Raw genomic sequence first — 25,500 nt, 5'->3', positions numbered from 1 at the left:
AGAGAATAAAGCATGAGGTTGCATTGCTGTCAAATGTTCTGCTGTGTTTATTCATGTATCAGCTGTGTGTTTATGTATATGAAAAATATATATGGGGGTGGTGACCACGATGCATCACTCTAAATTTTCTCAAGGCCACAATATGCTTCTACTACATTAGTACCTTAAAACAAGGTACATTAAATGCTTTTTATGCTACAGAGACATGGGTGCTGGCAGGACCTGGATTCAAGACAATAAGAATAAATCAATAATACAACTCCATGGGGGCAGGCAGGCTGCCACACATCTGCCATTAATGATTGACACATTATTGGAGATTAAGTATTGGAAATTCAGGAGCGGAACCACACCTCCGAACTCGCTCCTTCCTGTCGTCATCTATATAGGTTCCCCCAGTTCTACAAGCTGTACATTCTCGTTTATGTGCCCCATCCTCTCTCCCCTTTTCAGTTCTTTAACTTCTTCCCTTCTATTTAGTACACGGTACAAACAACAGATAAAGGGGATGATAACATATTACATCATCATAATTCAAGCCAAGATGGTACTGTTGCAGAAACACTTTAAACAAATAGATAAATGGCCATTATATGCTCCTACTCCTACATGAGTTATTGTGCATTCCGTAATCAAAGTAGAAGTAAAAGAGGAAGAAGTAGAACGAGAATAGTGCACTCTCAGTTACTAACATTATTACACAGTCATCCACTGGCAGGGATTTATGATGGATTTAGGGGATCCATGTTTAACTATAATTTATTCACAAGTTGTGGATATTGAATAGGAAATTGGTTTGTCTTAAATGAATCAGAACTGCAGTTACAGAACTGTACAAGGATGGCGTTCACACTGACTTTGTCACGATGCCTTTAAAAAAAAAAACCTTTCACATCATTTTTCACTGCATAGGAAAGCCTCAATTCATACTTATTAGCCGAAACCAGTGACTAAGTCTATAAAGTTATCAGGAAAGTGTGTACTGAGGTCGGTGCTTGGGACGATTTATTCCATGGACTTCTAGAGCTCTGGAAGTGTTAAAACCACTGGTCTCGTTCTCTGGTAGCCATGCATGTTTAAGCCCACTGTGTTATCTTCACTTATAGACACGAAAGCTGGGTGTATTTGTAAAGTGACCATGGTTCAGGTAGTATGTTGACCAAGACATTGAAAACAACATCGCAGTCAGCTGAAATGATTAAGGCTAAATTGTTTTCAGACGTAAACAAATAGCTCAAGAATGGAAAATTTCCTAACTCACAACACACACAAAAAAACAGCAGTTTGCTTCACTTCAAAAGATCACAACCAAGTAAAAGTAAGAAATGATTCATAATTTTCACAATACTGTTTATTTACATCCAGTCCCTAGTTTTCTTTTTTATTTAACATATTGAGAGCCGTTTACATTGAGTGTTACTAACAGGCCTAACCAATGTTTCCTTGCAGTAAAACAGCATTCTATTTTTTTTCCATCTGGGAAGTCTTTGTGAGGTAGGTTACCACTCTGTTGGAACTACAAAAGAAAAAATATCATCATCATAATTGGAAGTAACTGCTACAATGTCATGCCCTTGAGAGACAGCAATGATTACTGCATGTGGCCCCCACATCATTGACAGGCGTTTGCTGACAATAGCAGGAACAAAGACCTTGCAGATGGCCAGAGTGGTCTTTTACTCTCCTTTTCCATTACCACATGGCAGCAGTCCAATCCCACAAGGCAGCATAAGGCCATCCAAAAAGGCAAGATTCTGTTTACGACGCAGGGATATGCAGCACAGGAGGATGTCTACAGTAGTTGTGGGAAGCAATCATAACCGATAGCTTGTGTGTGATTACATCTTGATGTTTTGTCAAAGTGCAGAAAACTGTGGGAGTGTATCATGGTGCTCCATTTGGTGCAATCACACAAGGAGCCAGACCTTCCACACAACAAAGCGATGCCTTTCAACAGAAAAAAGTAGCAAGGTCCCACAAAGACTGACACTCAGGCACTAAACTGGATTATGGATAATATGCTGTATTAGATGTGGTACATTTCTGAGTTGCAGTCATGTCACTGGGGTTTCACAGTATGCAGTGTGAGCCAGTATATTATAAATATTGACAGAGGCCACAAAGAGTGAAATAATCCTACTGACAGGGTGGCCTGGTTTGAGAGAGTACACATCTCAGAGGATTTAAAGATGCTGAACTCTTCTTGACTGTTAATGTACCAAATGACTTTTGAAAATTTAAGATGCTTCTGCCGGAAGAAATACAACTTTTCAATTTTTAAGTTAAACCTCAGGCAGTCTGCCCCACTCTCTTAATTGACTATCCAAGAGGCCCTTTATCCTGAACACACGAGTCCAGTTCACAAAATATTCATTGTATTACAAAGTGATATAAAACATTCATAAACAGTCCCCAACTGAACTTGGTGTCTTTGCCTGGAAAGGCTGCTGAGCAGTAGTTTATAATGCATACAGATGGATTTAGGTTCTTCTGTCTTTGAACTCTCCCAGCAAATTTCCCTGAGCATACTAATACAGCTCATTAACATATTTGGTTATGGGGAGCGCATAAAACATGGCAAGACAGCGATAGCTGTCAGTGCTCCCAGTGTCTAGGAGATTTAGTATGTCACTGGTATATGAGCAGGTATTACCTCCCAGTGAAAAGGGTTTCTGTTTCTGCCACTTTGTGACCGGAGGTTAAACAAAAACAACTAACCACAATGAGATAACGACCTCCTTATACTATCATCATTTATCAAAACAAACCCTGGAACCAAGGTATGAACTCTTCTGCTACATTCACACTTATGAAGCAGTCTTTGGAGACTTCAGCATGACCAGAATTATCGTGACCATATGCACTTAATTTGTTTTCACTCCCTTTAAAATGGTTGCTTTGAAGACTGAATGAGTGTGCAACTCAACTCGATTTCAGTTGTTTTCTGTTACAATTGAGTACCACTTTATGTGCATGTTATAACAATGCAGCCAAAAGTCCCGTGACATCATCTGTTTGCGACACAAACCCAACTCAACAATGAAGAACATCGAGGCAATGGTATACCTGCTGCTCAGTGTAAGGCTTTTTGTCAGACGGGGACCTTGGTGTTGCTTTTTGTGTAGCCATTTCCCTCGTTGTTGGGTTTCAAAAGCGGCAGTTTGCATGGCAGGAGATGATCTCATTGCTCTCATGACGCCACTGACTAGCCAATCGGTGGCATGTAGTCTTTTGACATCAGATTTTCAGATCACCCCAGATTGCTTGGAACCCCAGCCAGTGGTAGTACCTGTTGAATCTCAACAGATTCTGACTTTTTTTTCTCAGAATTCTGACTTCAATCTCAGAATTCTGACTTTTCTCACAATCCTTTTCTCAGAACTCTGAATTTGTTTTCTTCTGAATTCTGATTTTTTATCTCAGAATTCTTTTTCTCAGAATTCTGACTTTTTTCTCAGAATTCTGACTCTTTTCTCAGAATTCTTACTTTAATCTTAGGATTCTGACTTTTCTCAGAATCTTTTTCTCAGAATTCTGACTTTTTTCTCAGAATTCTGACTCTTTTCTCAGAATTCTTACTTTAATCTTAGGATTCTGACTTCTCAGAATCTTTTTCTCAGAATTCTGACTTTTTTCTCAGAATTCTGACTCTTTTCTCAGAATTCTGACTCTTTTCTCAGAATTCTTACTTTAATCTTAGGATTCTGACTTTTCTCAGAATCTTTTTCTCAGAATTCTGACTTTTTTCTCCGAATTCTGACTCTTTTCTCAGAATTCTTACTTTAATCTTAGGATTCTGACTTCTCAGAATCTTTTTCTCAGAATTCTGACTTTTTTCTCAGAATTCTGACTCTTTTCTCAGAATTCTTACTTTAATCTTAGGATTCTGACTTTTCTCAGAATCTTTTTCTCAGAATTCTGACAGGGTTCTTTTTTTTTCAGAATTCTTTTTTCTCCGAATTCTGACTTTTTTCTCAGAGTTCTAGAAAAGAAAAAAAAGACGTGCCCACTTTTCTTTTTTTTTTTTGGCCCTAATCCTCTTTCGTACAAAAGCCTTTTAATTGCACATTCATGTATTTTGTTCACATAAGTAAAGAGTGATTGAATAGTCACAACGTGTCACTCATATAGGACTGATCATCAAAGTCATGATACATAAGTGAAATAAATGATCTATTGCGAAATAATTGACTATTTTTGTGTAGAAGCTCACAAAATTAATAATAATTGATATAATCTAAACAACAACCAATCTTGAGTTTGTCATTACACCCACGTCTGTTACATGGTTGGAAAGCAAAACATAATATCTGAATTCTAGCTACTGAAAGGACTGCAGTAGTGTACAGGGTTTCCAAGACACTGCAGTAGAACAAGCCTGAGCTTCGCTGATAAAGCAAACTGTCAGAAGGTACAGCACTCTGTTAAATACAGGCTGCAGTACCTTGTGTAGCCCCAGATAGGCCAAGACAAGCCCTCTACTCCTGTCTGAGGGCCTAGCTAACTCGGGCCAACATGGCACTACAGCAGCCAGAGAGCCTTAACTTCAGCTGCTGACACAAGCTGGAGAGCTGCCATTATGCCTCAGGGGGGAGAAATCCTCCCTCCCCCACTGATGGAGAGCTCCCTCAGAGAGGATGGAGGGGACATTAGCAAGTGTCAAGATGGAGAGCTGATCCAGGCACAGTGGCAAATGGAGTGAGAGGAAAGTGATTCAGGCAGACATGTGATGATGTGCCTGGCAAAATGTCTCTTTCTTTGAAATTGATATAAAGACCTCTGTCAAAGTTGCTAGTGTCACTTTCTTTGGTCAAAGATCAGTCTGGCTAAATGTGGTAGATATGAATGCCTCTAATGTCATATCCAATCTATGCCAGGGGAGTTCTCTGATTTGTTCTAAACCAATAAACATCAATAACAGAAACTGGTATAAACGCAAGCTGGGTTTATTTGATGCTAAGTGCATTAATTCTGTATTCTGGGCTGAACACCAGTCAAACCATTACAGCTGAATAAGTCGGTTTAGATATTACTCTGTACCTCCTCCTCAGAAATATACCAGTACCAAGTGCACAGTCAAGGCTTTGTCATCCTTCTCGGATGTGCATTAACATAATTAAAATAACTGAAGTAGTGAGCTCACCAGACCCATTATTTCCTGAGTCAGGGAGCTGCCTTCAATCTCAACAATGGAATTCTCTTGAATATGGAAATAAATCTATTTCTTGTCTAATTAATAACCGCAAATATGAGCATGTTTCATAGGCTATGTCTAATATTCATCAGGTAGATGATAGAAATATCTGCATTTAGACTTACTGATCATTATGCTTTCAATAGTGAGAGTAAATTAGTTGATACAAAAGTATCTTTATCAGCTAGATTATGTTGGAATATTTTTCACTACAGCCAGCACCAAATGGCTGTAGTGTAAATGAACATTTTCCCTTGAATATTCCCTGACTTTCACACAAGAAAGTCAGGGAATGTTAGTAGTTTAGAGTAACCATGGTTCGGCTCAACCAGTCTGCAACATTTTCTAGTGATAAATGCAAACACCCCAACATTACATCCATGAGTTATTACTACACGTCCTATCCCAAGAAGATGACCATTATCCTGCTGCAACAGCCTCCACTTTGTTTATCAGAGAGGTTCAGCACCAATGTTGGATAATAAGGTCTGTTTCCCAGGCAGCCTTTCAGTTCATCCCCAAAGGTCAAGCCTCTCTGATCAGCAGAGAAAAAAAAAGATTTCAGCGCAAACCTCACAGTGTTAATGTTAATGTTTTTTTCTTTATTTTCATGACTGTTTACATTGTCGATTCTCACTGAAGGCATCAAAACTATGAATGAACACCTATGGAATTGTGTAGTAAACAAAAAAGTGCGAAATAACTCAAAACATGTTTTATATTTTAGATCCTCTCCTTTGATTACTGCTTTGCACACTCTTGGCATTCTCTCCATGAGCTTCATGAGGTCCTCCAGACCTACTGAAATACCTGTTGATTTCAGAAGGGTGAAACAAGCCTTTTCATAAATCATAGGAGAAAATTTGTGCCATGTAAACAACTCGGCTCTATCCAAAAATGAAAAACGTATTAGGAATTCACTTCCACACTTCTTTTATTTTTTTATGTACACAGATTTGTACATTTTACCTTTTACTAAAGAAAATGATATTTGCCAGTGAAGGTGTTCAATTTGTGTAGTGATAATTGAAAAAGAATCTGAAAAACACACACCACTTTACACTGCTGTTATCTTTGCAGTAATAAAATAGTCGCTTACTTGGCATTCGAAGAGCAGATATTGTATGATTTGTATTTTAACACTGCTCATTTCAGCACCTTTCATTAAACTGAGTTGTCTACACTGTAAACCCGAATGTTCAAAGTAATTAAACAGATTAAGTAGTGTATACTCAAAGTCTTTAAAAAGTTCTGTTAACTTAAATATGTCAAGTTCGTATAACATGTTCTTCTTTTTGACTAAATGAAACTAATAATATTTGATTAAATTTAACTATTTCTATATTAAGTAAGCATCACTTAAAATAATAACTTAAGCACAACGTAACACAGTTAAGTTAGGACATATAAGAATGGTAAAGTCCTGTTATTTTTGTTGTTTCAAGTAGGTAGGATTTAATAATAAACTTAATTTATGTAGCACATGCTAAAATACAATAAAATCTCAAAGTGTTTCACCAAATAAGTAAAATCAAATTGTCTTAAATGCATTAGTGGAAGACAAAATGTATTTATTTTAATATTCATTGTTTTATCACTGTGTCCTACATATATATTTTTAATTTTTTCCGTAAGTGTTGAGCAGCTGCAGGAATAAATTTTTATTCCGAGTTAATCTCTGATTCACCCTCCGAAGCGGAAGGCGGCGCTAATGAGCATTAATACGAAACACAGAAGAAGTAAAGGTATATGGGCGGGAACAGCACCAAAGAGGCAACACGGACGACTGGAGAAAGTTGGACCTAAAGGCAGCAACTAGCATCACTGGACTTACAGTAAGTTTTCAATGTTGATATTAGTTTATTGTTAAAATACGAATATTTAGTTGTATTTTGGGTGCGTGTCGAAAAGAATAGCAGAAATGTCGGTCCGTGTTTTTTATGTGCTTTGCTGCTCTCCCCGAAGGAAACTTTGCGCTTGCAGAGCTAGCATTAAGTTGTTGTAATGAGGGTCGCAGGCTGTTTAAAAAGTTAGATACTACTTGCTCTAGAGGTGGCGCCCGGTCGCCTAGTATGAAACAAAGTATTTTAATCTCTCTAAATTTTTAAACCCCCTCTCATGACTCAGAATAGTTGGGTCCAAACAAGCCCGTTGTCCCTGCAGTTACACAACGGAGATGCCTGTCTGCAGTGAGAGTGCTTTCAAGCAGTTTTCTTGTTAGAAACGCTATATTTTAAACTATATGTGCAGGGTTAGGGTTGTGAAGGAGCTCTTGGACCTCTGGCCTGCTCTAAAAATGGAGTCTGAGGTAATATGGATCAGCTCTGTTTAAAATGAAAATTGTAATTCTTACTCATGTGGCAGCTTTTTGCTGCTTTATAAAGATGTGCGAGATTCTTCAAATTGAACTGTATTGTCCTTCTGCTGTAGTTGTATGCAGAGTTTCAGCGGATTACAAATCAGAACCTGCCCAATACATTCTACGCTGAACTTGACCGCCATCTTCCTCGACTGATGACCTTATTCAGCCAGGGCATCAAAAACTGGGAAGACAGCAGATGCCCTGGTTGAAATTCTAAGAATTCACAATGAACAGGTAATAATAGATTGTTACACATTTCATAGGTTGAACCAGTGGAACATTGGACAGGTTCAATGATTTAAATGAGCTTTTTGAATTTTGCTATTACTCCACTTTGTGTTTGCTATTTGTCTGACTGTATTAAAGATGTGAACAGGTTATTTGTGGACATATGTTCTGATTTGACTGTTGTTTTTTTTGTTGTTCAGTAAACTCACCAGTATATAAAATTCTGTTTTTATCTGGAAATAGGAAATCCATGATATCCACACCAAGTGCACTACCGTTCTCCCTGCCCTTCCTGTCTATCTGCATGAGGATGTCTCTGGATTTTTCAGAACCTGCACTGTGAGTGTCCTTAAGTATCTAACAGATACTACTGTGTATATAAACAGTGCATCAAAGTACAAACATGTATTTTGATGCACTGTTTGGACTTACCTTTGTTTAGTCTACTCCTGTGTATTTCCTTTAGCTTAGTTTCAGTCTATCTCACACCACTTGATTCTCTGGTGAATTAGCTGATTTATGTGTGCAGAACATGGATCTTCTGTTTTTCACCTCTTACAGTGAGACTCAGGTCTCCCTTGTAAAAGAGGTATTGGATCTCAGTGGGAGTTGGTAAAATGAGAAATTATATGTCGTCTGTTGTATTTCTTGGGTTAGATTGTGATTAGTATCTCTTTTTCATTAATTCAGGACGAATCTGATGAGTTGGAGCTTGATGGTGTTGAAGTGGCCCTCTTCACTGTCATCAGTGACCATCACACAACAAGTCCAGTTCACTACCAACCTGTGAAAATCTCTGTCGTCATTGAAAGTGATGCCGTGTTCAGTCTCCCCAGATTTGGTGAAGCCTTCCTAGTAATGTTTGGACTGATCTATGCACTTCACCACAGCTACCCCAAAGCCCTGACCAACACTTTAGAATTTACTCAAAAGATTTTATTTGGTCTAGAAAGTGGTAAACTGTCACCCAGGTTACAGACCCTCAAGAATGACTTGGTTATGTAGGAACTCATCTGAAAGAAGGATGCAGGGTGAAGCATTATAAAAGGCTAGTTCAAAGTTCTCTCCTTTCATCTAAATAATGCCTCAAAACATTATTAGATTACTCTACAGGTGTTCAGCCAATAGGTCCAAACTATACAACGTGCCTTTGTTCTCATTAACATAATGCAAAGCAACACTAATGTTTTGTATGTTTTAATGTTTTTCGTAATACTATTTCCAAAACATTGTGGGCTGCGCAAGATGACCTAAATTTCACTGTTTGATACTGGTTAATGTAAAACAAATAGCATTGTAATTCACTCAAATTGCTGCCTTGTTGTCTTATTCAGATATTAGCCAGAGAGCCAAAAGCACATTTTGATATTATTACCGTATTTCCCGGACTACAAAGCGCACCTGAATATTAGCCGCACAAGCTAAAATCAGGGGAAAATCCTGTTTTGTACATACATTAGCCGCACCTGACTAAAAGCCGCAGGTGTTTCAATGTTGACTTATCATATGTAAGAGAATATGCACAAAGGGAATTGTCAGGAAAGAGATGGCTGTTTGGAGACACACCCCTTTTATTAATATTTTGAAAAACAAGTTATGGGTACATATTTGCACATGTAGTACATAACAGTAACCTACAGCACACCAGAAAATAGATTCGGACTACCTTTTAGGCTCAGGTGCAGTGACACGGCTTTAACAAGAAGAAAAGTCAGTCATTCACCATCTTTCTCTTCTTCCTGCGCTCTAAAACCACCAAAGTCCTCTTCTCCAATGTCGGAAACGAACAGGCTCAGGATGGCTTCGTCATCCACTCTCCGCTTCTCTCCTTCGTTGTCACTTTCAAAACCAAAGAAATCCTCGTTGTCAGTGTCAGAGTCGAACACCCTCAGAAGGGCCGTGGCGGTGTCCTCCTCTCCATCATGCAGCAGTCCAGCCCTTCAAAATCCGTTGGTGATCGTGGATGTTTTCGCACTTTTCCACGCTGTCAGAATCCACCGGTGGAGTTGGGCATAACTTGCTTTTCGCAAGTTTATCGCCGCTCGTCATCCACGCCTCCCGCTGAATGCGCAGCGCTACTTTGAAGTTTGTTTTTCGCGCTACTTCGTACGGCACTATGTTGCCTGGCGGACGGACATGTGACTAACATACCACTCTTGAACCCCGATCCTTCCGCCAGGCAACGTAGTGCCGTACAACAGCGGAACAAACAAAACAAATCGTCTTACGATATCACAAAAATCATGGAAAATCCATAGAAAAGCCGCACCTGACTAAAAGCCGCAGGGTTCAAAGCTTGTGCAAAAAGTAGCGGCTTATAGCCCGACAATTACGGTAATTATTATTTTTCATTACTCTGACAGTTTTCCTGACTAAACAATTTTTGGTCTACTTATTTTAATTTATAAATGTTTTTGTTAATTATTTTTAATTTATGTAATTTTTTTTTTTAAATGTATTTAATTTCAACATAGTGCTAAAAGGGAGCAGGCAAGATACTGTTCAATGGCAGATGTTTATGACTTTTGCATATTAAGTTACCGATACTCAGTGTAATTGAGGCAATCAATTGCCTCAAAAATTTTAAGTTTTGGGTCACATGTTTTTAAGTATCAAGTAGTCAACATATTTGACTAACGTGTACTTAAAATAATGACAACACAAACTAATAAACATTTGAGTTTTGTTAACATAAAAATGTTGTAGTGTACTTATTTTTTATAAGTTCTGTGAACTTATTTCTTTGAATTTGTAAACTTGAAACTTTAAGTCATATTAACTGCAAATATTTGAGTTGACCGTTCTCAAAAGATACAAGTACCATGTAATCCAAACTTTTATGTTCTGGAAAAATTTGGCTTTTGAGTTGATCAACTCAAAAAAATTGAGGCAATCGATTGCCTCAATTTTTTTGAGTTCTGGTAACTTATTCGGGTTTACAGTGTAGAAGTCTTCATATTGCTGAGTTGTGATCATCTTACATCAAACACTTGTACAGCAGCAAGCTTTATTCACAATTCCACTGCCCTTGAAAATTCTATTATAGAAATCCATTTGGTGGACTGAAATGACTTATTCCCCGAAGCCTTTGAACCTCTGCAGAGCTGGTCAGCCTGCAGACGTGTGGCAGGTTCCCACTCAGACATAATGACAAGCGCGTGGTGCAAAGTGACAGGTCGACACCTCGCCTCCCTGTAGAGAGGTCACACGGAAGGTGGTGACACTTATCATCTCTTCAGATGTTGTCAAATGCCCGCCGTGGAAAGACATGCAATCAATACAGCTTGACAGATGATGGAAGTGTAAGGAGTGGGCTGAAAGACATGGTGGCTCTATGATAACCCGGGCTGAGGCCATTTTTTTAAGAAAGTGTGATGTCTTGTATCATTAACTCTCGGCACATCCGTTCAGTATAAAAATATAGCTTCAAATTACACATTTTCCATTCAAGTCTTTCCTTTGGGGTTTTTCTTTATTAGAGGGGCTGTGGTTTTAAAAGTCCTGAAGGTCTTTGGTTGATATTGCTGCTGTTAAATTTACAGGGTCGATGTCTGATCTGTGATTTTTTTTATTTGGCAAAACTAGTTAAGGTTGATACTAACGAGGTCATGACCATCACTCTGAATATCCACAGTGCTTTCAGTTCAATAGGTTCAATTTACTCTGGTGCTTGACTCTAAAAGAAATGGTAGAAACAGAGATAAAACATCCAACCTGTTCTCATTCCTAGGCTCCGGATTAGGATGGTATCACCAGTGCCATCCTATCTTCTGTCTAAGTAAGCTTTTGTCATCCAACAAGATTGGTGAAATAAAGACAACAACACAAACAAGAAACACTGAGAGCACAAACCTCCACCTGGGGAGTATATCATTGTTTGCAGTAGTATTGTATTTTGTACATATTTGAGTAGTGGCAAAGGTGTGAATAGAAAGTTTCAAAAGTGTACCAAAAGTCAAAATTTCAAACAGGATACTGTGGTTTGGTTCCCATGTGAGACGTTTGTGTTTGTATTTAATTTGGCTTACTCTAGGTTAAGCACCAAAAAATGTATTTATAGAAAAAAGACTATGGTTTAGTTCAAAATAAAACTGTTAGCAGTCTTGTTGCTGGACTGACACAGCCAGCGGGTCAAGGCACCAACACTAAAGGAAACCCTGCATGTGTCTCTCCCCAGCAGTTTTGACAAAAGGGCAGTTTGACACCCCTGGAAAGAGAAAAGTCTCCAAAATCACACAGGTACATAACATAGAAAATAACTTTCACCTACTGCACAAAAGGCAAGCAAAATGGCTTGAAGTTAAGTACGGATGGGATTTCTTGGTGAAACAGTAACTTTAAAGTTGTCCTCCCTGATTGAAAGCCTGTTTCACTTTTCTTCACTCTTCTTAGATGTGGATACAAGTGGGGCTCATTTGATATAGAATCCAACTGTGACTGCAGTAAACTGAGAGATTAAACCAACAGGGTACAGCAAAAAAAGAGATTTCCAAGAGATGTTCGATGCAATGGAATATCAAGTATAATTTTACAGTTATCATCTCCCACAGGCTATAACAACATTTATTGTAAAACCCTTTTCAAATGCTGTGTTTCATCTATAGTGAGCTGGATTGTCTTGGATTGTGAAGCAATGAAACACAGAAATGACTTTTTTGTTTAAAATGAACACCTCTGTTGGATTTCACTCCTAGGTTCTCTCCTTCTCCACTTGTTTCCTGTAATCATTTTTCCTGTCACTTCTTAAGAAAAAATATAAAAGACTCCTAAAGAACAATAAAAAGTCCCAGATTCAGGTCTACCCAGAGGGACCCTATATTGTGGAATTAAAGCTGTAATTAAAATACCCATGACCTTACGCTTACACTTGAAGACAAAATATGCAGTCCATGACACATTTTATTTTTTATTGATCATTTTTTTTATCGTTTTCTTCTTTTTTACTACCCACTGAAAGGGTCATGGTGACGTGCACATTGGAAAATGACCCTAAAAGGTGCCCAGTGTGATACAATAAGAAGCCTAAGAGTTGGGATATTAATAGGCTGAGCAGACATAACATGTAATGAATGATGCTATAAAATGCAATATGCAATATGTTTCCCAAGTAAACATGTCAAATCCAGAAAAAATATTTGACTGCAGTCTGGTGGCACAGATTTGATTCCAGGAACCAATCTTGCTACCGATTTCCTAATGTCACTTTAATATTAGTCAGAGGGAAAATGGCAAAGGAAGCAATGAGTCATGGGTGATATTTCTCTTGGGGAGTCTTACACATGGTAAACATGGTTATGAAGGCCTGACAGCCACTCACATAAACAACCATATTAGTCTACAACGTTAAACTGTACTCCTAACTGCCAACTGACAGGTGGATGTCAAAGCACATGGAGTGTGTTGTTATTGAATGGAGTTGGAAGACATCACTACAGTGATCCTGAATCTGTGCACCTCCCCATGTGCAGCTGTCCAGATGCTGGCCTGTAAACAGCCACGAAGACTGAAGATTAATGTATGGTCTGACACACAGAAATTAATCAGGGGCAGCAGCACAGTGATCACAATATCTGTTTCCAATCATAAAGTGTTTTCCTGCCATAACTGAAGATGGAAAGTATTTGGTGACCTCACTCTAGTCGGCAGGGAAAGAACGTAACACTGAGCTTAATTTTTGTTTGTCTTTCCTTTTTATCCCCATTTCACCTGTTTTATTTCTGTGATTTATAGCTTACTTTAGGTTTAATTTTGTTTTATTATTTTTTGACTGCACTCTGTGTTAAAAGATCAAAAGACAGTGAGATTATTACTATACTGCAAGATAACCTATCAATGAAACCTGGGCCCTGAAGCTGGTTTTCTCTGATTGCCAAGTTATAATCCAGCTCTAAGGAAACAACAGTTTCCTGCACTGGAGAGACCACTTGTTGTCATTTTGACATTTTAAAACACTCTGTGGTCTGTGTAGTGAAACGCACATATGCTTATCCCTTAGCTGGATATTAATAAAATTAATACACAGATGTACGTCTTGATGGATGCATTGATGGATTAGTGGATGGTAATAATGATTATGCAGGAAAAATAAACTGAATAAGTTCTTCTGGAACTTATGGAAAAATAATGAGCTGTAATCTTCACAGTGAGGAAGAAACTGAAAATCCTTCTTTTATCTTTAAGACAACATCAAGGTAATGTAACATGAGATAAAATGTTGAAAAAAAATTGATATAAGAATATATGTTTTAATGAATCCTTAATCATCTGTAAAATAAAACATGAAAAACGGCTAAATAAAATGAATACAGTCAAATATATGCTCAGTGTAAGAGTTCTTAGACTACTGCACCACGCTGTGTTGACATTATGTTGTTAGCTCACTCCTACAACTGTTCCTCTTTCCCACCTCCATTCTTCCAGCTGTTACCCAATGTAAGGCTGCTGATGCGTGGTGTAGTAAACACCATCAAAAATAAAATTAATGGATGAACCAACTTTTTTGAGGCAGGATCACACCCGTCTTAGTGTATCGCTGTTTAGAACACTGCTATTTAAGTTAAGTTCATTCCAAATTCCTCATTATTGACCTCAGACTTAAGCAGAGAGCAAACATGAAATTCAACTTTAATGTTAACGGCCATCACTGGTGATAAGATTTAGGTCTGTGGAATCAAAGAATCAAAGACCAAACAATAGTTTTCAGTGGAGGAGTTTGCGCCAGGTCTCCAAGGCTGAAGGTACTGCATCAGGTCAGGAGCATGCATGTTGTTTGTTCGTGGCGTGGTGCCGTGTGAATTTGTGAATTATATCTCATAATAATCAGAAAGCTAGAGAAAAGCAAATGAATAAGCATTTTCAGAGAAAAGCAAACCTTTGGAAGCACATCCTTTATCCAACCCAAAGAGTGTCATTAGACATCAGCTGGATTTAAGTAGCAACTGATGTTATAAACATGCCGAAAATATCCCTTAGACCCAATGTGCCCACTACATACATGCACCTGGAGTCCTGATGCATGTATGCAGTGGACAGCAATGTTAACATAATTCAGGAAAATATTCGATTATGTTTTTTTATGGCTTAAAATGCATAAAAAATCTATAGAAAACAACAGTGCTGGCACAAGTATATGTAATATTTAGAGATCTAATGCTCACTATCGGCTGTTCCTCTTTGGCCTCTATAGTTTGTTTATATATTTAACTTTTTTTACAACGTAATTTTTATATAGAGTTAATTTATCTCTGAAGATGAGCAGATATGTTTGGGAGTTTTATCCCCTGAACATGTGTTTCTTTTCATTCACTTTGATATTAGACTACATTTGAGAAGCATAGCTGCACCCAGATTCATTATTAGTCCATGGAACATAAAAATATTGACTTTTGAGATCCATGGCCCAACAATACTGAGATTGGTACTGAGGTTGGATTGGAGTTTTGCTCAGTGGCATTGGCCTTCCTTTATTATTTTTTCTTATGCTGCTCCATTTCGCCCAGTGTTCCAGGCAGGAAACCAATGGTTTACTCCTCTTTTACTATTCCTTTTCCCCTTACATAAATCCTTTTGTCATTCTCCACAGTTGGTGCAAGGCTTAATGTTAACACCCTGAAACTAGCAATGATTGCATCAGCTGAGACTTGTAACATTTACAAGAGATGAGAAAAGCCATGATACTTAATACACTGGAGAAAAAAACACAACGTGAACAATGGTTGGATAAGCTGATTAACAAACCGAGTAGCGCGGGCTTCTTTATCACCAATATGATTACTGCCAACAGGTTTCTATACAGAGCAGCCGTGACCTTGTATTAACGAATTTCAGCCTGCTTACAATTATCATCTTACAGAGGCCATATTTAAGGCACCACTGATTGTGCCGAGGCACTAAGTACAGATTTAAAGGGAAACTATTTCATTCAGTCTTTGAGAACACTTATTAGTTAACTAGGAGAGCAGTAGCGCTGTGAGTCAGCCTTATTTTCCTTCTCCGTGCCTGTGAAATGGAATCAAACTGGGGTGAGATAATGCCTGAGTTGGCAGTCAGGCACTGTGCCCACATCCTTTATCCAGGAAGTCGGCTCCAACAAGAGCAGTGCACTCCTGCCACCTGCTGGGCTGATGTGAATGTGCAGCTCACAGAACAGACACATGGCAGACTGACAGGTCCTGACCACTTGGCTGTGCTCAAAATGTTAGAAAAGGTCAGGACATTCTCTTGGCTCGGCTGTCAGATTTGCTGCAGTTACTCTCCAAAGGATTTCTCTCTCTCTTTCTCTCTCTCACACACACACACACACGCACGCACACACAACACACACAAATCCACCTGCTTTGATCAACCACTACGTTGTACAGCCAAAGGTTAAATGCCTTTCTCAAGGGGACATTGGCAATATTTCTTGTATACTGTTGTGACTGATCCCACTGCAGTTCAGTGAATACAAACAGCAAGTCTATTTTCTACCTCTATGGCTCCTTACACAGATCATTACTGCTCCTGCACATTTAACATGTAAGACAGTGTATGGCATTTTTCTTCATTACAAATTCAGTGGCTCATGAATTAGCATTTTCATAAAGCAGTTATTCTTGGCCATTTAGCAATACTGAAACTAGACAATGAGTGCTAAGCAGTTTGAAACTGAAGAAATTAATTGGAATGGAAGTTACTGGCAACTATTTCAGGCACATCATGTAAAGTAACATGAGGGACAGGAAGTAGTACCATCCAAAAAGAGTATTTTTCTGTTAAAATTGACATTAAAAATCTATGAATCTTAATTATGTTGAATGGCTGGCAGTCAACAAATGAAACAGTAATTAACAAAGGCAGAAGGTTCTGGCAACCCAATGAGGCTGCCAGCTAGGATTTGTATTTAGCCTAGCATCTTGTTTAGTACATGCCCAACATCAGGGGATGAATCTAGATTACAACATGTTGTAATTTGTATTGCTGAATGTTGTGCCAGCAGACCCAATGTTTTCATTTAACAGTTAATGTTTAATACCCCCAGTAATAAAATATAGCACAACTGATGTCAAATTTACATGACTGAAGGCATAAAATCCTGATCTGAGAGAGTTGTTCTTCATTATCAGTATGGAATAACATGTAAATTCTGCAGGTTAGTATTTGATTATAAGATGAGATGCTTTCTGTGTCACAAGTTGCTGTTATCATTTCATTGTTGAACTTGATTTTTTCATTGCCTATGATCATCAAATTATAGTAACTACTCAAGACAACATCTTGTTCTTGTTCAATGTCACAGTCACACAGTCATACTGTGCTTTCTGTATCATGTTGGAAGAGATGTGTGAAGAAGAAGTGTTGTTTGACACAATCACTTCTGAGAATCTGAGCATCATGACTTAAACATTAATGATAAAACTGGGCATCACTTAAAGTGTGTGCTGCATTAAAACCAACCAAACAGCACCTTTTGGCTCTTTTTTTTCTTTCCTCTATAAATGACTTTTAAGTTGACTCACCCTGGATGTTAAATGTCAGATCAACAGACCTAAAACAATTATTATGCAGAGGGTTCCTCACTGCCAAAGATTGCCAGAGAACTTGTTTTCTATATGAAAACTTGGACAAATGAAAAAGAAGAAAGAATAAGTGGAAAGAAATGTGCAGAATCCCAGTGAGCAGCTTAGACATCAGTCTGATGTTTGTTATACAGCAAAGAAATTCTAAATTCATTTTAAGCACCGGGTGATCAGAAGAGGGCGCTGTTTCCTTTCTTCATACAGAACCTAAATTTGGAAGAGTTCCTGAGGAAAGATGAAATACGTGTTGTCTATTTAAGTATTGAAAATGATGAAAACTTTACAGTAAATGATTCAAAAAGTCAAAAATGACCCCAAAGATATTCAGTTAGTTTTTACCTGAAATGAAAAAAATAATCAAACACTCACATTTAATCGCTTAATACTTTAAAATAATTAATTTCAATTCATTTTAAATACTCTTTAATACTTTTGTGAGTGTAAAATGTGAACACTACAGTCAGACTATCTTTAAGCAACAAGAATGGAATCTAGCCTCAGTTGGACTCACTCCTTGCTCTCACACTATACACACAGCAGAGAGGTCACACATGGGAGTCTGGTCTCATTCTGTAGTTGAGACAGTTATTTCCTCCTGTCATTCTCCCGGGAGCAGCAAGGTCTGAAGCGCTGTGGGAGTGCTCTACAGTGCTGGGGGCACATCAGCGGGGTTTGAGGCTGGCTCCAGCAGCCCCCCAGGGGAACAGCTTGATTAATTGAGCTGGCAGATTTATGATGGGCCTAGCAGCTACTCGAGGTGTGTGTGCTCTTGTGTGGGTGTGTACCTGTGAGTGTGTGTGTAAATTACCATGTATGTTTGAGCTGTATGTATCCGTTATCCGTGCACAATGCCGGTGTGTATGCACAATTACTGCCTGTGTTTAGACATGTCTGTGTGTTTTCAGAGCTATTTGTGTATTTGTGTATGTGTGCACGTGTGCGTTGGTCTTTACAAGCCTGATTGTGTGTTTCTGTCTCTCTAAATGAGAGACATGAGTGTCTCTGTTTACACATTTGTCTCTGTTCATTTATATCAGTTCCTGTGTCTGTATGTGTGTGTGCCAGGGTGTGTGTCTGTCTACGTAAGTGTTTGGAAAGAAGCTCTCTCCCTCGACATAATTACAGCTTCCAGGCCTCGGACCGGCATGGGGTAGCCTGGATGTCAGGACTGGCCAGACCCTCAGCATTCCCACCGGGGTGAGTCTGGGGTCTCCCGTCCAGTCAAAACTCTGCAAAGCCGCCCTAAGGATTGATGTGCAGTAAGTTGGATAGTCTGCAGCCAAAACATCATCAGGACCTCTCTTTGCTTTTATAAAGTTTTTAACTCAAGTTTGTTTGACAAAAACAACAAAAAAAAAAACCCGACCTACTGTCTGCCATGTGAAGATTGTGAAGTCAAAGTCTGATGCACCAAGCAGAATATTTATGTGATATTAATTTCAAAAGACTACATTTTATCATCTATCTATAGGTTACTCTATTTTTTAACATATTGAAATTTGTTTATTAAAAATAGACTTTTTCATAAAAATTATAATATTATGTAGTCCAATATAAAGCCACAATCTTCTCAAAGATCAGCATTTTATTAATACAGAAAAAACGTTGGACAGCTTTAAGACAGACATACGACTCAGATGTTATTAGTCCAATGAATGCTTGTTATTACTTGTTATTAGTGCCATACATCCACCTACAAGCTGAGTAAAACAACAAAAACAAACAAACATATCTTAAGAGGAATAAATGGAAACAAATTGGAAACAATAGCATTTTATGTTTTGAGTATTTTCTATGTTTCATTGTTTTTAAAACATTTTTAAATATGAATTTAAGAGCCCTGTGCTTTTGTTTTGCCACTTTGCCATCATTAAATAGATTTACCTACTCTGTAAATGGAGGAGGTTGAGGTACTGTGCAGTGGAGTTATTGCACAAACACACACCTCCACACACACAAATAAGCAGAGCCCCTGGAGAAATTCCTCAAATTTTTACTGGGGTTTTTTTGAGTGATAACTACTACTAGAGAGTGCAGATGAACTGTGCAGTGCACACAAGAATGTTATACTCTGCAGCTTAAACATTAACTGAATTACAGAACCTGAGGTCTGGAATCTAAAACTTCTGTTTTGCATGCTCTTTTTGCATGCTCTTACTGTGGTCATGTGACATAAGACCAAATAAGGAGTGACTGATGTCCAGAGATGGGCAGTAACGCGTTACTTGTTACTGTAATATAATTACTTTTTCAAGTAACGAGTAAAGTAAGGGTTTACTATTGTAAAAACGGTAATTAGATTACTGTTACTTTCCTGTAGGAACGCTGCAACAGTGGATCATATATCGAGTGCGGGAGAGAGTATGAGCATGCAGTGTTTAAAGCGTGGAAGTACTGACCTTACTTTGAGTTTGATTCCATAAAAAGTGACAAAAACATTAGTGTCCGTTGTGCGTGGGAAGAAAAATTATTTTTACAGCGAAAAAAAACCCTAAACAAGCACCGAGTGCGCAACGACGTAATGGGAAATTCACAGAGAAACTCGCGGATTCTTCCACTGACCGCTGTGGCACACCTGCACCAGAGCACACCTCCGCCCACCCCACTCCTGCTTTACAGGTGAAAATAGAGCAACAGGACCGCTAGTCTTTGACTTTATTTATTTTCTGCTGTGTTTTACTTGCATCTATTTGAAAGACTGAGTGTAAACACAACAAATATTTTATTTTATTTACTGGAATGTGCAGAAAATAGGTTTAAAATGTTAAACTAATTTCTTCAAGTGAGAGAATGGTGCATGTAATTTAATTTTTACTTGATGCATAAAGTTAAAAGATTAAAACTGATAAAACAAGTTAAAAAAAGAGACTTTTCCATTTGATTACATTTTGTATGATGGATTATGCAGAAAAAGTAGAATTGGGCTGAAAGATCTATCGCTTTATTACCTATTCAGGTTGTAAATCGTGTTTTTAAAAAGTAACTAAGTAACTAAGTAATTAATTACTTTTGAAAATAAGTAATCAGTAAAGTAACGGGATTACTTTTTTGGGGGACGTAATCAGTAATTAGTTACTGATTACTTTTTTCAAGTAACTTGACCAACACTGGTTAGGAATAAGCCCAATAAGGTCCCAGGGCTTTGAGACAATACCAAAATGAAACTAAAATGTACTTTAAGTTGTTTCAGACTTAAAGAGACTGACCCAACACTGCCTCTTAACTATGTTTTCATAACATCAGCAACATTACATTTTTCATCAGCAATGAAAAGATTAATCACACTGTGAAACATGATAACTATTATGAGTTTATACAGAGTTGTATTTCATAAGAAGCACAACCATCCGTCAGCAAAAATATTGTGTTCTCTGCTAAAAACCAAACAAAAAAACGTAATTAGCTCTCCAGTCCAAGCAGTATCAGGGGTGTCAAACACAGCGACCCGGGGACAGAATCAGACTAGAAAATACTGCAGAGTTTTTATTGAATGTTCATAAGTTTTGCAGCTTATACCACAGTAATGAAGTAATATATAAACAACTGAATGACTGACACAGTCCTGTTTTTACTGTTTATGTTGTTTACAATGGATCCACCATAATCTTCTTGGATTTATATACTACAGCATCATTTCTTCATCATGTAGAAAAACTCCAGAATAATGTTGAAATTTCACTTCCTTTTCTTATATTAAGATATCTGAGGGATTCAGTGTTAGACTTGTTCACACTAACAGAAAGTAGAGTTTTGCCAGGAAATGAGTTTGACATTCCTGGTATACAGGACATAGTGTACCTACCATCTGATATGAGTAATTAGTTTTACGATGTAGCATTGTAAAGGTTTGGTAAGAATTAGGCACAGAAACACCTTGGGAACATTTTTGGGATTACCGTTGTAGGCAAATTAAGTTTGTGAAAAACCATCAACGCTGATCGATTAGACTGAAAATCAAAAAACAGTCCTCTGTTTTAAAGTCAACTGTTTTCATCCCACCACCCTGACCTCATCTCTGCACAGTCTTTGTGCAGAGATGAGGTCTCTTTTGACCCTCTTTTAAATACCACTGCCACTGGATGGTTTTGTCTCGTGGCCATTCTGCATGTCATTTTAAGGAATTTGATTGATGCCATCTCAGATGATCAGCAGAGATCACTTAATAATACAACATAATCTCTGAATCATAGAAACTCCTCGACAAATGATCTATGAGTTGGACCTGTGGAGCTCCAGGGTCTGGGCATAACACTGCTCACACTGAAAGCCAAGAGCAGGAATAATTTCATTCTGATATTCCAAAACATGCTCTTTTATACTCTTAACAATACTTTCTAAAAACTCGTTCATTAAGTAGAAAATTCATTGCCTTTACTTTTCTGTACTGCATGTGCAAACTCAGCTAGGACCAGCAGAGGCCAGTATGGTGACAGCAAACACAAGCCCAGGGTCACTTTGCACGTGCTCAGTGATACACGTGGTCAGCAATTGTATCACACATTGTATTGTACAGTAGGAGTAAACACTACTCCAACTGAGCTTCAGGGGGGAAAGCAACATATTTTAGGACAATAGCTTCCTTTTAGGGAGTAAGTTACCATGTTTACTTTGTGAATTATGTTGGTATTTATCTGTCTCATTTGTTTGGAAATGAAGAAGGTACATGAAGAACCATGTCTAATTTGCTGTAATGAAATAAATATGCATCATCAGCTTCTGAGTAAAGTCTTCACTGACCCCTGTTGGCAAGGTTTTAACCATTCTGTTTGACACATGTGGAGAAATCTGGGATTGTAACAGCGAAAAGGCCCCTGTACCTTCGAGCATTGTTCTTTTCAGCCTTGACATCAAAGCGCAGCGCTTCGACAGGAGATGCGTTTTCCTTCCTTCAGCTGTGTTATCGTTTATGATCGATATCAAACAGACACTGTGCATAAATCAAACACGAGCTAGCCAAAACCTCTTTCAAGTTCCAACAATCTCCACCGTTCTAAAACAATACACAAACTGTGGCTGTCTGTCTGTTTGCCAAGAGCAAGGAAGTCAGGAAGTATTGGCCAAACATACCAGTTCTGTAAATAGATAGGGCTTAATGCCCGACACACACACACATACACATAATACAGACACAAAACACAACCAGCTGCACACACACACAGATGGAGTCACTTGTGTCCACATGCACAGGCAGGCAGCACATTTCCCCCCCAGAAAGACTCACACAAACACAAATGAGCTCGTTCCTGCACGCAAATGTGTGGCTATTCGCTCAGATTCACGCAGAAACTGAAAAAACATTTGAGGTAAACAAGTACACTTGACACACTGTCGCTGTGTTTATTGTCATTAAGTAAGTACACACTTACTCAATGACTCTGAAGAGCCCTCTAATGGTGCTTCAAATAAACTGCAAGCAAGAGGGAAGAAGCGGGGTATAGAGGAGGTTTATGAGGTGTCGGCAGTCTGCCTGTCAATATGCTTTTAGAGACAGAACTGTTATGGGATTGACATTGCAATTTGTAGACTTTTACAGGATTATATATTGTATTATATAGTTTTATATTCAAATACCATCAGATCTATTTAAAAAAAAAAGGAAAACTAAAATAGAAGCTATTCCATTCACCACAAAATTTTCCTAACGTTATCAAATCCATAAATTATTAGGACACTTATTACTCTATGACCATATCTACTATAAGACTTCTCAACTGGCATGAAGAGGCAACAACGATGCCAATACATTATTTTCTACTAGAACATTAAAATAACATTTTGCTTAAAACTGTGAGTAATTACATGGCGTGGAAACAGAACTATTAATCAGCCATCATTAATGTTAACTATCCCGTCAAAGTTATCTGAGAACTTCATGTGAGATAGCAAGAGCCAGATTTGGCAGCAACAGCCTTCAAGTTTACTGTTTATCACAGTTAAGAAGGCCTTTGGGGGAAAATTTCTCAGATGACTTACAAAGTTTTGTCTGATTGTTTGTTAGCAGGACACATTAAAAAGTAATGGAAGGATTTGCAGTTTAAGAGATGTGGAGTTTGGCCCACCTTCTGGATTGGATCTGGAATTTAATCTGCTCCAACAGTTTACCATTGTAAGATAATAATTGAATATTTCTGCTGCATTTCTTGAAAATACATATCAAGCTGACATAAAAAAAAAGATGCATTGAACTGTCTTAATGTCTCCTCAGCTTTGGCAAACATTCATTGTGTATGAAACCTTTTGAAGTTTAACAGTAAAAGTGGTTGCACAACTTTACACTGGTGGAAAATCATGTTTAAGGCACAACCATTGTTAAAAATGTCACAGTAGCTATCTGAAGCCTTTTAAGGCTTAGATTAGCTTCAGATAGTAGGCTATTTGAAGCTTTTGTGTAAATGAGTTAAAGTGGCGACCTGCCCAGAATGTGAAGGTGTGATGGACTCTAGCGGCCTATATTACAAAGTAAAACTTAATCGGAAGTGAGAGACTTGCATGCAAAATCATAAAAATTAAAAGTACATGTATATTTGGTAAAAGGAAAACAGTGATCCCCTGAAGCCTATAGATAATTTTTTTTAAATCAACTTAATCCAGACTACATCTCAAAGATTTCCCCACACTCTCTTTTGGGACACAATATGCCCTCGTCTGTCTTTTGTGTGCTCTTTCCTTGTATTGTAAACTCCCACTTTAGCAACCTACTGATAGAACGCTCCCAGGCTGTTCCCAGAAAAAAGGAAATAGCATTTCCTCAGGACATCTCTCCGGATCTTTTCGTGGACACGACAGTAGAGCAGATTGTTTTGTTTTACCGAGTTCTCGGAGATGACTGAAAATTGTCTGTTTTGTTTATCTCCACTTCCCCACTCTGTTTGGTCACAAAGCCCCTCGACACACTGCCCTCAAGCAACCGCCATCCCCTGCCGCTGGGACCGTTTGTTTGTTGAACTTCTATCTTTTGTTAATTGTAGATTTTGTTTTTCAGAAAGTGCTCAGAGGGGAAATTTGTTCAGTTTGTATGTACAAAAGTGCGTTTAAGAGAGTCGCCCCTTATCTCGAGTTCCCCCGAGGCCAGGAAGTGACTGGCTGAGAGGAAAAGCTAATGTAATCTAATAGACATCCAAAGAGTGCAGGAGGTTATGAATTCGTCAGAAGAGATGGGATCAGGATGAAGTGCAGTTTAACCCTTAAATGTATCGGGAGGGTAGACAAAATTAGCAACACGTCAAAACAAGTATTTGAGATGCAGGAAATTAAAAACAAATTCCTCTCATGTGCTCTTGCATCTTTTACACAGCACTCAATGCGTGGCATTTCAGTGCTCGCAAGCTTTTTACATCTGGTTTCTGCTGCAGGCCTTTATATGATCATGTAAATACCTTCTATGGTGCATTTAGGGGGTGTGACTAAAACACTCGACAGCTATAATACAATATAGTTAACAAATTCACATCCAGGTTTGTGTTTGACATACTGGGATTTCTCAATCCTTGTGTACCATTAGTCACACACGTACAATTATAAAGTAACCGCTGAGTTAATGTTATCTTATCTGGCATTATGATAAAAATCTGTTTTAGTAGATCTAAAGGAGGGCATCAAAAAGACTTTTATATAAATGTTGACACAGCTGAAATGAATACCAACTTTAACATAAAGGGTGGAATAATACAAAGAGTTATATTTTATCATTACTTTAAATTTAGCTGCCTGTAGCTGAATGAGAGGTTTTGTTCGCAACTTGAATCTAAATCTCAGTTGTTGTTTGCATAATTTCCAACATGCAATTAAACAGTGAAAATACCAGTTCACCAATCTCTAAGTGCAACAATTTGCATTCAGACCAAACAGCAACCTCTGGAGCAGAAAACGCCAATGCAGAAGAGCAAAAAGTGCAGTTCCTTAATTGCCACTTGAAGCTGCGTCCAAAGAGAGTCGTTTCCCTTCGACTCCTATGTCAAAATGCCCAACTTTACAGTATTAAAAAGCATATTTAAAGTAATTCCCCCCTCATAACAACTCTGAGTGGGGTGATTTTTTTCTTATAACTCATCCACCTGGATAAATTTACTTTTAGAGCTTTTTTGGGGATTACTAATAGGATTATTAATATTGTGTTAGGATTAGTAATGTTGCGGTTTGGTGGTTCAGATTAGCTCAGT

General features: G+C 38.1%; 1 long non-coding RNA gene across 3 annotated transcripts; it reads left to right on the top strand.

The window, feature by feature from the left end:
* The first annotated feature begins 6,860 nt into the window (after positions 1-6,860).
* On the top strand, positions 6,861-9,139 carry LOC146676939 (uncharacterized). Of its 3 annotated transcripts, XR_014913072.1 has the most exons (5): positions 6,861-7,029; positions 7,445-7,502; positions 7,625-7,790; positions 8,028-8,123; positions 8,475-9,139. It is a non-coding gene; the product is annotated as an uncharacterized LOC146676939 (long non-coding RNA). The 3 variants fall into 3 exon arrangements; XR_014913070.1 differs by lacking the exon at positions 7,445-7,502 and having other exon boundaries at positions 6,879-7,029; XR_014913071.1 differs by lacking the exon at positions 6,861-7,029 and having other exon boundaries at positions 7,037-7,502.
* Positions 9,140-25,500: the final 16,361 nt, after the last annotated feature.

This window comes from Rhamphochromis longiceps, linkage group LG2 (genome assembly GCF_057381845.1).
Source record: "Rhamphochromis longiceps isolate RC_006_pf linkage group LG2, R_longiceps_female_GT1.1, whole genome shotgun sequence".
Taxonomy (NCBI): domain Eukaryota; kingdom Metazoa; phylum Chordata; class Actinopteri; order Cichliformes; family Cichlidae; genus Rhamphochromis; species Rhamphochromis longiceps.
Note: the sequence above shows the minus strand (reverse complement) of the source record. Positions and strands in the feature narration are given on the sequence as shown.